Genomic DNA, 16,621 nt, shown 5'->3' on the forward strand with positions numbered 1-16,621 from the left:
TCCTATTGCCGATGTCCCCATCTTGTAGGCTGTGATATATGTTACAAGGGCTGATCAGACTAATGGTTACGGGGATATATGGTTACAGGTTTTTTGTTTAGAACAGTACAGGTAGTCCTTGACTTACAAGAGTTCATTTAATGACTAATCAATTTACAATAGCACTAAAAAAAAGTGACTTAGGACCAGTGGTGAATGTTACAAATGTGAGCATGCACACATGAACAATTTGTCCCGTGTCCCGCGGCATTTTAAAAAAGTCCCTTTTTAAATTTTTTTTAAATCCAGAACACCCCCCCCCCCAATGGTGTCCCTCTTTACCAATGTTAAAATCTGGTCACTTTACTCTAGAGGAACCCTCCAAGGGATCTTCAGGTGCATTTACCTGAGGTAGGGGGGACCCTGGCAGGGAGTAAGGGGACTCCTCCCTCCTACAACTGATGTAGAATCTGGAGGGGGAAACTGATGGGGAGGAAGGACTGAAGCGACCCCGAGGAGAAGGTGAGTGTCGTGGATCGGGCTCTACTGGGGACCTAGACCTGGATCAGGGCCTGCTGGATTGGGCCTGTTTCTCTGCCCTAGCAATTGTCTTCTCCAAGGCCTTTTTTTTTAATTTTTATTTTAAACACATAAACACATCAACAGAAATAGACACATGACTTAAAACAACATAGGAACAATAATAGCAATAGCAGTAGACTTATATACCGCTTCATAGGGCTTTCAGCCCTCTCTAAGCGGTTTACAGAGCGTCAGCATATTGCCCCCAACAATCTGGGTCCTCATTTTACCCACCTCGGAAGGATGGAAGGCTGAGTCAACCCTGAGCCGGTGAGATTTGAACCGCTGAACTGCTGATCGTATATCATACAGCAGTTCCGTATCGGTTTCTTTGCAGTTAGTGTTTTCCCTTCTATACATTTCTGTCTTGCATTCATAATCTCCTTATTCGTTATCCATTTTTATGTACAATTCTATATTTATTTATACTTAGCTATTTATAACCAAATATTGTTTACCTATATCGTGCTTTATATTCTTACTCTCATTTATTCTCTTACATACAATTATAGATATACATTCACATAGTTATTCTTTTTCTTTGCCATTCTTATACTATTGTTATTCCATTTAAAAGGTTATATAGTTTGGATTGCTTTGTTTACCATCCCTAGCACCTGTTGTAACACCACCTTATTTTCTCTTTCTTTTCTTTTCTCCCTCCCTTCCTTCTCTACTTCCTTCCTTCCTCCTCTCCTTCCCCTTCTTCCTTCCCTTACCTCTCCCCTACTCCTACCCTCTTTCTTCTCCTTCCTACGCTCTCTCCTTCTCTTTTTCTCTCTTCTTCCCTCCTCTCCTTCTCTTGTCTTCTCCAAGGCCTTTTGCCTACTAACCTTCATCCTTTTCAGCCGCTCTGGATGGTCTTGTGCTAGCCAGTGGCTTAGTTGCAGTAGACCGGGACCTGGGTTGGTCTAGCGCAGTAGACCGGGGCGTATGTTGGTGTGGGAGGCTCTCAATGCCCACAGAGGTTGGGGTGGCCTCCGCTAGCAGAGAGTCGGGCCTGGCAGCCATTTTGTGGCACTCACCCTTCCTGAAGAGCTGCTCCAACATCCACAGTCTCCAGACGGTTCTTCTTTAGGACGGTCAGGTACAGTAGACCAGGACCTTCAAATCCTCAGTAGACCGGGGCCTCTCTGAGAGGCTTGATTATGCATTTAGTCAGCGGCTTCGGCGCAGTAGACCGGGACCTAAGTCGGCCTGGTACAGTAGACCAGGACCTGCAAGGCGCCTTTGGCCTAGGCCATGTGTCCGTTTCAAAATGGCCGACGGACCTCCATTTTTTAAAATGCTCTGCTTCACTGCTGCTTGAAAGAGATAGCCGCTGGTGGCTCAATAAAGCCTCCACGAGCTTCTGAGACTCGGAGGGAGCCTGCAACGAACGAGTGCCTGGAAATTCTCTCTTAGGCTCGGCTGGGTTGCTGGTAAGCTCCAGGAGGTCGCCTCAGCGCGCGCCATGCGCTCGGCGCCCCCTCGCCTCTTTCGCGCCAAAAAGCCTCCAAATCCAGCCCGTGCTGTGGCCTCTTCCGTGGCTGCAAACGGCCCCGGGGATCAGCACAGGGAGCCTGGCCCACGGAGGGAAAGAGGAGCTGCCCTACGGGCCTTCCCCGCCGTTTTAGGCCAGCAAGGACTGGCCTATCTGGGCGCAGCCGAATTGGCTCAATTTAGACAATTTAGAATAGCCAATAACACGAATTAAAGCAAGGAAATGTAGAAATCTCGCTAGTAAAAACGTTTCCTGCCTAGAGCGCCAAATCAACAGTCCTAGGACCTGAAAGGCTGGGAGGAAACTGGGACACAATGGGATAGCTGAAGGCGAAGAAGTTTTCGCTCAGTGTAACAGACCAATCAGGCTGTGATAAGACCCCTGCCGTGACCCCGGAAAAATTCCCTTTTACGGGTGCCTCGCTTAGCAACAGAAATTCCGGGCTCCATTGTGCTCAAAACTTGAGGCCTCCCTGAATATACACAGCAAAAAAGTCAGTCAGGCTCAACAGGAGCATCGTGAGGTAAATTCCAGAGCACACAGAAGAAAAAGGCGGGAAAAAAGGGGGACCTCCCCCTCCACACTCCAGGAACCAATCACAGCACAGATTGCCTCACGCAAGTGCCAGCCATCTCCACTCAAAGCCATAACGGCACCTTCTCTCTGCATAACCCCACAGCTCCAGCTATGAAATTTTAATATCTGAACAAAGTCTCTTGTATCTCAGGATAGAATTGAGCCTGCTGGGAAGATTTCAATTATCATTTCTTCTGTTCATAACATACTTTTTTTTGATCTTCCTCATAATGGCTATTTTAATCTATAAAGGGAAATCTAATTTATCATACGGTCCAACGGATCTTGATTGATTGATTTGTCTGGATCTTGGCTGTTGAGGTCTTTGAGTGCCATCCTGGTCCATGTTTCAGTCAGAAAACCCCTAATAGAAACAGCCAAAGAAAGAGACTTTAATGTGGACAGAGAGAGAGAGAGAGATCTGATGCATCAGACAAATGCAGGGAGGATTAGACCAAGGACCATATTCTGCCCTGAAGCATCTCTTACTCATAGGAAAGACTTCGTCCTGTGGAGGTTTCACATCGGACTCTCTGAATAGGGAGGGAAGATCCAGGCTCTTTGCTTGTGGGGTGTTTCTCCTAACTGATGACGCCACCAACACATTTCCTTTCACAAAGTCCACAATCCCTTTTTTCTCCCTATAAATACTTTCAATGACTCCACGTTGCATGGAGTTGGGATCTCCAGTGGAGCTAAATGTCAGAGAAAGAAGCAAATTAAAAACGAAAGTAGAGATGCACTGGGGGAAAGCCTCAATTTCTGCATTTCTGAGTCCACTTCCTGGTCTGGTTGTGGATGAGTCCATGATGGAGAAGGAGGGTCTCCAGGGGCTCCCTTCTTCCCATCATTGTAAAATCTAGAATCTAATTCAAGAGCAGATTCAGAGGTTGTTTTTTTTTTTTTAATCCAGCATAGTTTCTGATCCCCACATTCCCTCTACTCTGGGTAAAACCATTTTTAAAAACTATAATCCTTTTGATTTACTAGTCTAGGATATTTTGTGCCTCAACTCCAAAGCTCTTGGAGATATATATAATATACCTCCTGGGAACAAATTTGATGAAATGAGATGGTAGTTTGGGTGCCCTTCAGACTCATCACAAAGAGGATAATAATTCTGGTGTTTTCGACACAAACCACAGTCTTAATGTTTTTTCAGGGCATACTGCTCTTTGCAAATCTGTTTTTTCCCTGTAATTAACGCTTCTGCCTTTTATTTTATTCTATCTGCCGGTGGATCCACTATGCGTGGCTTAGGACGAGAAGTGGAGCTGATCAAGCCAGAAACACAGAGATGACGTTTAGGCCTCCGAAAATAGCAGAACATTTTATATTTTATTTTAAATTCTCTTTGGGTGCAAGAGAGGCCAGGAGGATGGGCACTGTGAGCAACTGCAGAGAGGAAGGCTTTGGTGTGGTAAAGAAGGCCTGGGAGGTGAGATGGGCTGGAAGAATGACGCAGTTCCTGCCTTGGTCATTGTGTTAAGGGGACAGACTCAAAAGACGTTGCAGCTTTTAATCTCTTTGGGGGAAGGAAGAAGAGAGTGACGGAGAGGCCAAGACCAGCTTTCCAAGAATCCTGAAGATGGAAACCATAGCTTGGATGATAGGTTTGGGACCTCCTTCCCCTTCTCCTTCCCATCTCAATCTGACTCTTCTCCTCCCCAAAGACATTTTTGCTTTCCTCTTTTCTTATTCTAGATCTTTCTCGGGAAATGTGAGTTTTCTTCTTCCTCGGTGTGGACTCATTTGTGCAATGGGGCACTATTCCTGCCCCTCCTCCTCATTTCATCTGCCCCCAGGGCTCATGATTCAGAGCCCATCTCAACTGAAGGGGGTTTGGGGGGGACACAGAGCAGTCTCTCTTCCTCCCATTAGAAACACCCAGAAGGAGACCCAAAACCGCAGTTTCACTGTGAATGAAATAGAGAGATGAATGGATAAGCAAGGAAAGGGGTCATTCTGTGAGTTGCAGTGAACCGTGTTGAGTACAAGGAGCCTCCCTTTTCTCCATCCTGATGCTCTGAAATGGTTGAGAACTGAGGACATCAGAACAGCTGGACTTTGGAGAAAAAATCATGTCTGGGCCTCGAAGGTCTCCCTATCAGCTCTTCATTCCAGTCTTAATAAGGTTTGGGAACTCTTATGATCCAACCCACCAATAGCTAGAACAGGGGTGGGAAAAGACCCCTTTCTCCTCCTCCTCCTTCAGGGCAGCATCCCACCTGCTGCATCCAATCAGGAAAGAAGAGTCCATTGAGATGGTGGGGATGAAAGTCTTGCAGAGCCTGGGATCATCTCTCCTTCTCTTAACTCCACCTTCCCTCCTTCTCTCTTTCAGTCCTTTCATGGATCCTCCTGGGAGCAGGTAAGAGACCCTCACGCAGACTTTGCTTTGTGTTCATAAAAAGATAGACTGTGTTATGGTATCGGGAGGAGAGAGAAGGTCAAATGAAACCGAAAGCCCATGGAGAGATGCTGAAGGAGAAAAACCCATCTCTGTTCATGTAGCTGATTGGCCGTTCTTTCCCACTTGAGTTGGTGCAAAGGGTGAATCCAATTCTCATTGCTTCTTCAGAAGGGATCTGCGGATGGCCATGATCCTGGTGAATCTAAGAAGTTGCCTTGTGCAAAAAGGGCCACCTCCATTTCTTCTCCTCCCTGGTATAACATGAAGCATGGTCCACCAACCCCAGAGAGCAAACAGAAAAGTAGTCCTGAAGGACCAGGGAGGGATGAAATTTGGATGGACCTTCATCCAAGCCAACAGCTGGAAGCCCAAGACAACAAGGTCAACCCAAGATGCTTCTAAGAGAGGACTGACAAACTAGTGGTTTAATTTTTTAAAATGGTTGAGAGGAGGCTGAAGGTTTGATGGAAAGAGGAATGTAATCGCTCTTAGGAATTGCAAAATGTATCTTGAGGAGAAGCTGTAGAGATTGCAGCCCTTATAGAAGTTCAAAGCATCATATTGCTAATTAAAGCTCATAGAACCTATGCTAGACCAATCTTAGAGTATTGCTCAACTGTTTGGAATCTCACCATATATCGACATCAGTACAATCGAGCGGGCTCAGCAGTACTTCGAGGGAAAAGTTTTGCCCTCTTTTGTACACAATAGAATTCCCTAGGCTACTACTAGGCTCAAAATCCTCGGTTTGGATAACGTAGAACTGTGGCACTGCATACAAAATTATATGTAATAATGCTTTACCGGTGAACAACATGTTTTCTTTTAATCGCAATAATACATGTACAAACAACCACTTTAAACTCAATATATATCATTCGAAACTTGACTGTCAAAAATATGATTTCTGCAATAGAGTTTTCAATGTCTGGAATGCTCTACCTGATCCAATTGTCTCAGCTACAAATTTTCACAGTTTCAGTTGCAAATTGAATTCCGTCGACCTTACTTCATACTTAAGTGGTCAGTAGAGGGGGTTGTGCATAAGTGCACAATCGTGACTATCGTCCCTGTCATTGTATTTTTTTTCTTTTATTCTTGTTTTCGTTTTTGTTTGACAAATTCTAATAAATAGATAAATAAGTAAGTAAATAAGCAAACCAATAAATATTACAGCGCAGGAGAGGATCGGTTCAGATATTGAGAAGAACAGCATTCGTTTTTCCAGGCAGATGAGGAAAAAAAATCTGAATTAAGGAGCAGAGGAATGATATAAATTGGGAGGTAAAAGGGGAAATGACACCAGAGAAGCATTGGTGAGTCTTGGTGTGCTTAATAACGGGATTGCAGAGAAAGCGTGTAGCTCAGTTGGAGCTGGAGTGTCAGGTGGCTGGTGTTCTCCAAAATTGATGGTTTTCTTGCATTACTTGGTCCCATCGTCAGTGCTGGTTCTTGAAGCACAGCAGCTTGTCATGCTGGCTCTGATCAGATCTTGCAATGCAAGAAAAAAACCATCCAACACTAAGGACATTGAGCACCCAATCATCAAGTGGATGTCAACGCTGAAGAGGGCCCAGCTGTAGCCATTTTCTTTTCTGTAGCTTTCCTCAAAGAAGCTTTCTTTTCACATTGCTTCAGGGCTGACACAACGTGCAGCTAAGGGGCAGGGATGGGGGTGTGGAGATAACTGGGGTGTCGTAGCCAAAATAAAATTTCCCCGGGGAATCAAGGACGTTTGTGCAGGTGTTCGAAAGATGGAGACTGAAGTCACTTAGCAACTGGACTCTATGCTGATTGGACCACGTAACTGGTGACTCTGGAGGGAAGTGACAAAGTTTTATTTTCAGTGGGGTGTAACACCGGTGAGAACTTAGAGCCAGTTTTCCACCAAGTTTGTGCCAACTTGATATGTCCCAATAAAATGTTCTTTGAGGAATATGCTCGGAGTTCTCAATGTTGCGGATGTATTATTTGTGACCTTGACAGTGGATATTGGAGAAAAGAGTCACGTCCTGTCGGAGTGAAACATGGGTATATCCAGGTTGAAGGTCAAACAGGGCTCCTTCTTCTGGCTGTTCAATCAAATGTTGGAGACAATTTCATTTATAGCGTTGGTTCCTTTTTCTCCATGTTCTCTCCTTGCAAGGATTCCCAAAGCAGTTTATGGATCATGGGAGCCATTCTGGGGATCGGTGGTGGATGTTCTGGTGCAGAGATCTGGTTCCAGGAGTTGATCAGAAGGAAGAACTCAGTGGCTTCTCTTTCTTTCCTTAGGTTCACAGGCAGATTCAAGGCTATCGGCCCCCAGCCTGTCCTCAGATCTTCAACATCGTGCCATTATTAAAGGGGAGGAGATCCCCTTGAAATGCTCTCCCCCAGAAGAATCTCAGGCAGAATCCTTCGTTTTCTATTGCAAAGATCAATCCAATTTAACAATCACGAATGAAAATCTCGATAAAAATACCCTCAATCTCAGAACTGCAGATCTCAACCCAAACCTCATAAAATGTACATGTAGGTTCATTGAAAGAGTTGGAGGATGGGACACTTCACCTCAAAGTAACCAACTGGTCTTCACCTTTGTTGGTAAGATGAATATTTGAGATTGAGATGAGCTAGAAAGCAGGAAATAAAGGACAGGCTGGGGCAGGGGCAGGTGGGCAGGGGCCAGCTGATTGTCGGAGGTACCGGTTTTCCGGCTGAATACCACTTCTGGTTGCGGTTTCTGGTGTAAATATTTGGTTCCAAGAGTTGATCAGAAGGAAGAGCTGAATGACTTCTCTTTTTTCCTTTGGGTTCATGGACAGATTCATGGGTTCCAGCTCCCATACTCTCTTCGTCACTTTCACACACCGTCATTATTAAAGGAGAAGAGATAGCTTTGAAATGCACCCTCCCAAAAAAATTTTGGGCAGATTCTTTCATTTTCTACTGCAAGGATCAATCCAATTTAACAGTCACGTATGAACAGCTCAATAACAATACTTTCGAATTCAGGACTGCAGATCTGGATTCAGATCAAACAGAGATAAAATGTATCTGCTGGTTCCGTGAATCACCTGGAGGATTCATTCTTTCTCTTAAAAGTAACCAGCTGGTCTTCTCCGTCAATGGTAAGATGAATATTCATTACCTGGAAGGATTAACGTCAAAGGCAGCGCTAGTGCTTAAAATATGAAAATGCACATTACACCTTTCAAAAATTAATTCAGCCAACAAAACCCCAAACAAGCAAATCTATTGGTGAACAGATAATTCAAGAACCTTCTTTTAATGGTAAATATATCTTCCAAATAGGATATTGTGCTTGGGATAGAGGTGGGTTTCTGCTGGTTTGCCTCAGATTGGGTGTGGCAGTAGTCGCAGCGGTGGGAGGCTCCGCCCACCCACCTGGACGCTTCTGCGCATGCACAGAAATGTCACACGAGCGCATATGTGCACGTGCACATGAGTGAGCCAGTAGTAAAATACTGTGCTTGGGACAACATTGTGAGAGCATTTACAAAAACAACATTATCTTCATCTCTCATATACTTTCCTAAATACTTAGCTACTTCATCTTCTTGGCACCACATTAAAGATATTTGCTTTTCTTTAATTTAAAGATTTGAATACTGAAAAACATCAGTTGAGGGTAGATAGAGGTAATGATTGTTCAGTCCAGTCTCTCTTGCATGAAAAGAGGCAGGGAGTTTTTGGAACTATTTTCACTTTACACTAAAGTAAAATTCTCTTATTTTCCATTTTAAATTCCATTTTTTTTTAAAAAATTATCACTGCTTTGCCTCATAAAAATGGTGTCATATTTTATAACATAAAATTATATTTTATAATATTAAAATGTGCAGAAATGAATAGATTAACACTTGCAATTAAAGGAAAGGAAGAATCTGATTATTATAATATATAGGAGCTATTTTACCAATGGTTAGAGAATAAAGATGAAAATAATGTATTATAACATTTAATAAATTAAAAAGAGAAATGTTATACTCATAGATATGTGAAGATTTAAGTACTTGTATTAAAATAAGTATACACACACACACACACACACATACACACACACACACACACACACACACACACATATATATATAATCTCACTCACCATCTTCAGGCTGGTGTTTTTGGCTTTTTGGACGAGGGCGAGTAAGATATATATAAGTAAAGTCACAACCCCTGGTATGGCCAAATATGGGAGGAACTTTACTACTTCCATTCCTTGTTCATCGGCTCGTCACAAGAGACCATCCAGACAGAAACCCAATATTTTTACTGTTGCCTTTGTTGAAGCACAAATACAACACACAAACATATGTATGTACGTACGTATGTATGTATGTATGTATAAATAAAAGTTGGGGGAAATGGTGTCATAGTTTCAAGGATGTGGATGATTGCAGGAAATTTATCTGCTTCACAGTAGACATTAATTTATCTCCCTTGTGAACATTTTGCGCAGGTAGCCTCCCTTCCCCTGTGCTGAGAGTGGATCCGTTGTCCCAGAGGGTGAAGGAAGGTGACCCCTTGATCTTCCTCTGCTCAACGGAAGGAGAAAACGCAGAGAAGAAGTTCCATTTCTACAAAGATGGGGTGGAGATCACCAGCAGCTATGAAAGTCTGAGGAAGGATTCCAGCGATCTCTCAGATCCTCTTCAAAATGGCTCTCTGAGAATCCTGCATGCCACCTTCAAGCACAGTGGGGAATTTGCTTGCAATTATGAGGAAAATATAAATGGGCGCTGGGTCATGACTTCTTGGAGTCAGGGAGTGAAGGTCACAGGTGAGCCCATTGGGAGAAGGATGGATGGGATGAATTCTTGGATGTGAGACTATCAGGAAATCCTACCACCACAGCAGAGGTGGTTTTCAGCAGGTTCTGACCAGTTCTGGAGAATCAGGAGCGGAAATTTTGAGTAGTTCAGAGAACTGGTAAATACTACCTTTGGCTGGCCCCGCCCCCATCTATTCTCTACCTCCCAAATCCCAGCTGATCGGGAGGGAATGGGGATTTTGCAGTATCCTTCCCCTGCCACACGCACCAGGCCACGTCCACCGAGTCATGCCCACAGAACCAGTAGTAAAAAAATTTGAATCCCACCACTGCACCACAGGCCGGACTAGGAAGGGCAAAGGAAGATGTGGAGAAAGGCAAATGGTTTCTGTGGGGCTTTTAAGTAAACTCCACAGAGAGGTCCATGAAAAATCCAGAACTCAACTTGATAAAAAAAGGGGGATCTATTTCATTTATAGATTTAATAGAATTTAAACCTTCAAGAACAGGCAAAGTAAAAATGTTCCGACGAGAAATACTAAATCATTTTTTTTTGTTACTCAAACCAGTTGATACCCAAGATACAAATCCTATTTGGAGATATTCCTGGATGGCGATTCCTGTAATAATGCTTATAATCCTGCTGGTTCCACTTGCCTTTTATTGCTGGAAGAGGAAGAGAAGTAAGTGAAGGGTTTTGGTTCAAGGGTTCCCTTACCTGGAGTCCTAGATGTGGCTCCTGATGTGGTTGGAGATGTGGACAGAGAGACCCTCTGGGGAGGCAGCAAAGGGGAGCCAGATCTGGATTTGAGAGACATGGGCAGACAATCTGGGAGGAGGGTGGAATGATTAATCTTTCTTTTTTACTTTTATTGCCGTCTTGGAAGTATCTCCATCCCATGAGCCACTTCAGCTGGTGGAAGAGGAAGTTCTTGGAATGATGGAACCTCAAGCAACAGCAGCAGCTACGTCTTCGTCTGTCAAGGTAGCTGGTGGGATTCATGGGTGACTTTGATCAGCGTCCACATGAGAGTTCTGTTTACACTGGAGAGTGAAACCAGGTTCATGGAATCCCCTCTGATGACTTTTTGTGTCCTCTGGAGTCATCCAACTCTCATTGTGTAGAGACAAGCGTGATGCAGTTGTATCTTAGAGTGCCTGAGACATATTGGTGTAATGTTAGTAGACAGCTGAACTCCAGCCCTTCAATTCAAGAAGAATTTAGCTTCTGAAGATCCACTTGCCTTGATCTCTGTTAACATCTACTCTTTGTTTCTTTGCTTTTTGGGTTTCAACCAGAGAATTTACTGTAGGCACTGTTGTACCCCTAGATATTTCTTTCAAAGATGGGGAAGGGTATTTCTCTTTTTTGCTTTCAATTTAACAAACCATGGGTTGCCCAAGATATTTTATTGGCCTTAAATCTCACACAAACCTACAAAATGAAAGATGTAGTTGAGAATAAGAAGTACCTTAGTAGGTATTCAACATTCCTCTAAATAAGTGCTGGAGACAAAGTTTTAGGGAAGGTTCCTCTGAGTTTCTTCTTAGAAGCATCTCATCATCCTCAGGAATCTGAGATGGGAAATTTGGCTTGGTCAGATCTGATGCCGAAGGTCAATCCTTCTTCTTTGACGTGGTGGCTTGGCAATCTTCCTAGGCAGCAGCAGACACGTTAAACTTACTTATTTCTAAAAATGTTGCAAAAAGATGGAGAAATCCCTTGTTCTCCGAAGATTCCTGAGTTGTACGGAGATTGAATGTTTGAGCAACGTCCCCTGTTTCGCTCTCTTTCCCAGGACTCTGAGGTCACCTACAGCTCCATCCAGGTCTCCTTCACTCTGTCTCCTCCTGGACCAACAAGGAAGAACCTTCTTCCACGACAGGAAGAGGAGAGGATATTGTACAGTGATATTGTGTTCCAACCCAAAAGGAGACAACAAAGTCATCCCTGATTGAAGCAAGTGGTGAAGAAATGATGAGGTGCAGCTGAGCTTCAGTTTAGGGCAGAAGAGAAAACACATCAAATAGGGGGAAATCCTGGGCATAACATTATTCTAGCAGTCTGCCAGGGAATTGCGCAGCTGGTGTCCAAATGGAGTCAGAGACGCTGACACAAACTTGTAGTTTTATATAAATAAATATCTTTTACAACTACTGGTAGTACTTGACTTACAACAGGTTATTTAGTGACCGTTTGCAGCCACAACAGCTCTGAAAAATAGATTCATGACCATTTTCCACGCTTATAACCGTTGGTCATTCCCATGGTCACCTGATCAAAATTCAGACTCTTGGCAACTGACTCATACTTATGACAGTTGCAGTGTCCCGAGGTCATATGACCCCCCTTTTGCGACCTTCTGACAAGCAAAGCCAATGGGGAAGCCAGATTCACTTAACTTCCCTGTCACTAAATTAACAACTGAAGCCATTCCCTTAACAAATGTGGCAAGAGCGGTCGTAAAACAGGGCAAAATTCACTTGACAAATGTCTCACCTAGCAACAGAAATGTGTGGTTGAAAGTTGAGGACTCCCTGAATATATAGAGCAAAAAATTTAGTCAGGCTCAACAGGATCTTCGTGAGGTAAATCACAGAGCTCATAGAAGAAAAAGGCGGGAAAATGGAACCTCCCCCCCCCCGACAAAAAAAATATCCCAGGAACCAATCACAGCACAGATTGCCTCATGCAGGAGCCAGCATTCTTTAACCAATCAGCTACAACCAGGTCTTTGGCTCCCTACCCAACCGCACAGCTCCAGCTATTAATTTAAATATCTTAACAGAATCTCACTTCTATCTCGGTGTAGACTTGAACCTGCTGGCAAGATTTCTGTTACAATGTCTTCTCTTCATAACATACATTTAAAAAATCTTCATAATTGGTGTTTTCATCTCTAGGGGAAATCTAATCATTCCCCTACGTGGTCCAATGGATCTTGATTGAGTGGTTTGTTTGTATCTCAACCGCTGGGATCTTTCCATTCCATCCTTGTTCCAGCCAAAAACCCCTAATAGAAGCCAAAGACAAAACATGGTTTAGTCTCCTTCAGAACTGATACTTTAATATACTGGGGAAAAGTAATCTCAACTGCTTTGTCTGTGTGAGCAGCCATCTTATACTTAGACTTCACTACTATCTGGGGCCGACTGCCATGAACTGTGGGGAGGGGCCAATTCCTGGGGAAATGGAAGTATGAGCTGTATCATCTCGAGGCACTGCCTCATGGCCACCCAGTTGGAAGAAAGAGGGGGCCACAACGCAAATTGGACCGTCCGTTACTCTGGAGGAATAGAGTAATAATATACTTGTTCAGTACCTGACTCGGATAGCAATGGTTCACACTTACGACGGTGAAAAAAAGGAACTTTGCAACCAATCCCCTCATTTAAAACCTTCCACAAAGCAAAGCAGAAGTTACACCTTAAACAAATTTTCACTTTGCCTTGCTCAGCGGCTGAGCCCTAATCGCGGTCCTTAAATGAGGACTGCCTGTATTCTGCTCAAAATGGTTTGTTGGGTCCTTTCTTCATATTAATATAAATCCAAAGAGTAACTCAAGAGCAGATTCACGGATTTAATCCAGAACGGTTTTGGGAACACCCCATTCCTCCAACAAAAATCATTTTAAAGACTCACGAACGAAGGCGAATATACTTGTCTCAGGTTAATGTTGCATTTACTTGCTTTTTATTTAGTAGTCCGGGATATTTTTGTCCTCCAATTCCAAAGTTCGTAGAGATACATAATATAGAGATAATAGGAACAAACTTTAATTCTTTATTGAATTGGGATGGTGGTTTGGGTACACTTCAAACACATCACCATTAGGATAATCATTCTGGTGTTTGAGACGCAGCCAGTAATTTTCAGAACTGTTTTAGGAGAAGTCACTGATTTCCCCCCCCCCCCCCCAGAATTAAACTTTTCATAAGTAATCGATTACATGTTCTTTCATTCTATCCGTCTGCGGCTCCACTATGGAAATGTGTGGTTTAAGAGGAATAACGCAGCTGATCAGGTCGGGCACCCAGAGAGGGGTTTAGGCCTTGCAAAAGGGAAGAACGATATGGCTTTCACACCTCCACCTCACCGGATAGCTACTTTTTTTTTCATTCTCTTTGGGTAAAGAGAGGCCAGGGAGGTGGGCACACTGAGCTGCTGCAGAGAAAAAGATTTTGGTGTGGTGAATAAGGCTGGGGAGCCAAGCTGCGTCTTGAGCTGGAAGGCGTGGGTGTGTTGTCCTTGGTGGGGATGACGCAGTTCCTCCTCTGGCCGTTGAGGTGGAGGACTGACTCAAGAGAAGTTGCCGCTCTTCGTCTCTCTGGGGAAGGTAGAAGACAGCGACGGAGAGTCCAAGACCAGCTTCCCAGGAATCCTGAAGTGAAGATGGGGACCATCCCTTGGATGACAGGTTTGGGGCCTCCTCCTCCTTCTCCTTCTTCCTCACTCCCATCTAAATCCAACCATTCTTCTTTCCTGCGCCCAAGGTCATGCTCCACTCACATCCTTTTCTTCTTGTAGACGCTCCTCAAAAATTCAGCCCTTCCTTCAGAGTTATTGCTTGGATCAATCATCTCCTCCTAGGTAGAAGTCACAAGGAAAATAGGGTTAGATGCAGCTTTTCTGCAAGCAAGGAAAGTTATCTTGATGATAACCTTCTGTAGCTTTCTATTACGATGATGACGTTGGTGATGTTATCCATTCACTCCTGTCCGACTTTTGGTGGTTTTATGGACCGGGTCTCTCCACATCTTTCAATATTGCTCTGTTTCTTTTGAGTTGGTCCGTAGTTTGATGGTGTCCAGCCATTGCTGTTTTTTTGGTGGCCCGGTTTCCTTTTACCACTAACAGCCTCCTTCTTAGATGAAGCTGAATTCTATCTATAAAGGAGAATATTTGTAGCTCGGGATTGAAAGGAGAGCTCCTTGGTGCTCCCTGAGCTTGTTGGTTTTCTTCCAGGCATTTCATAACCCAATTCGGGAACATTATCAGTGGTGGATGGGAGTGGAGTTTGAGGAAGCCTCGAGCACAGATGATGTTGCTTAATTTGGATGATGAAATGATGCAAGAAAACGATGAATAATGCAAGAAAACAACCGAGCTCAGAGAGCACCAAGGACCCATCAAGAAAGCCATCATCCTATCTCTTGCAGTGAATATAGTATTGTGGGTAGGAGTTGTCCTATTTCCACCTTCTGCTCCTACAGAATGCAGAAAAATAGAATTGGAAGGGCCTTGGAGGTCTTGTAGTCCACCCCCTGCTCAAGCAGGAGACCCTATACTTTTTCAGACAAATTCAGACAAATTGCAACTTACTGGGGGAAAGTGGATCTCCTTGTTATGTAATTGCATCGAGAACCAAAGCTGGTTGTCTCTCAAAGGGACTTCTTTAATTTACATGAATTTAATGTATGGGGTATGAAAATATTTTTCCCCAGTTTTGAAAGTGGAGGGTTTCCTTTTAAAAAGTGTCGCATTTATAGGAAATGTAAAACCTATCTTCTTTTCCTTCAAAATTTACTGGCTTTTAGTCCTGTTTTCAAGGTCTCCCTGCATCATGTCTTCCCCTTCAATCTTCCTTTTGGCTTTTTAAATTTCTTCTTCCTGTTGTTGTTTCTTCTACGCTCTTACAGAAATAGAAACTACCAGTTTTGCGCAGAGATCTGAGGGGTTGGGGATTTTTTTTTTTTTTTTGTATTCCGTTGAAACCACTTTCGTTTTGTTTCTCTTTCAGTTCTTTTGTGGATGAACCTGGGAGCAGGTAAGACTTCCTCTGCAACCACACAATGCTGGATTGTGAGGGTTGCCACCTGTGTGTGAAGGAGAGGTGAAAATGTAGGAGAAGGAATGGCAGAACCTGGAAGGGGAGTTAAAAAGGCTACTGGACTAGAATCCCTACATAGCTACAAGCAAACTAATCCCAACCTTCCTTGAGTGCTGTTGGCCCTTATCTAACTCTAACCGAGTGCTGTCTCTTAGGGTCAGGTTTCCAAATAGCACCCAAAATTAAATCCGAGTCCAAGGCAAAGTATTCCTTAAAGTTCCCATTTATTCAGAGAGCCACATTGGCACATTTGGGAAAACCTGAATAGGAAAACTTCCCAGTTTTCCCACCTAGTTGGAAGTTCAAGATCTTTCCCCCACACCCACAAGTCCATCCCATGGTCCAATCTCCCACTGCTGCAGATTCCACCCATCCAGTTCCGGTCAGGTGCAGAGACAAAGGATGACCTTGGCTTTCTAGAAAGAATGTTGTTATGGCTACATATCATCTAACTCCGTACAATCCATTTTCCTACCATAGAAGATGCATAATGGAATAATAGAAAGTGTGGCAGGCCAAAGATCCAAAAGAAAAGATGGCTGCAGGCCTGGCAGTTAGTTGAGAAGATTCTCATGCAGGGGTTTTTAGCAACAAATCAGTTTAGAGCCGAGGTGGCGCAGTGGTTAAATGCAGCACTGCAGGCTACTTCAGCTGACTGCAGTTCTGCAGTTCGGCTGTTCAAATCTCACCGGCTCAGGGTAGACTCAGCCTTCCATCCTTCCGAGGTGGGTAAAATGAGGACCTGGATTGTTGTTGGGGGCAATATGCTGACTCTGTAAACCGCTTAGAGAGGGCTGAAAGCCCTATGAAGCGGTATATAAATCTAACTGCTATTGCTATATAAATCTAACTGCTATTGCTATAGTTTAATATAGACCTGTTTCTAATGCTTTACACAAAATATTGCCGTACCCAAAGCCAAAATATAAACGCACAAGGGGAAACTTGTCCCCTTCTGCATTTGGGATCTCTTTTGTTAT

Source organism: Thamnophis elegans, chromosome Z (genome assembly GCF_009769535.1).
Source record: "Thamnophis elegans isolate rThaEle1 chromosome Z, rThaEle1.pri, whole genome shotgun sequence".
In the NCBI taxonomy this organism is placed as follows: domain Eukaryota; kingdom Metazoa; phylum Chordata; class Lepidosauria; order Squamata; family Colubridae; genus Thamnophis; species Thamnophis elegans.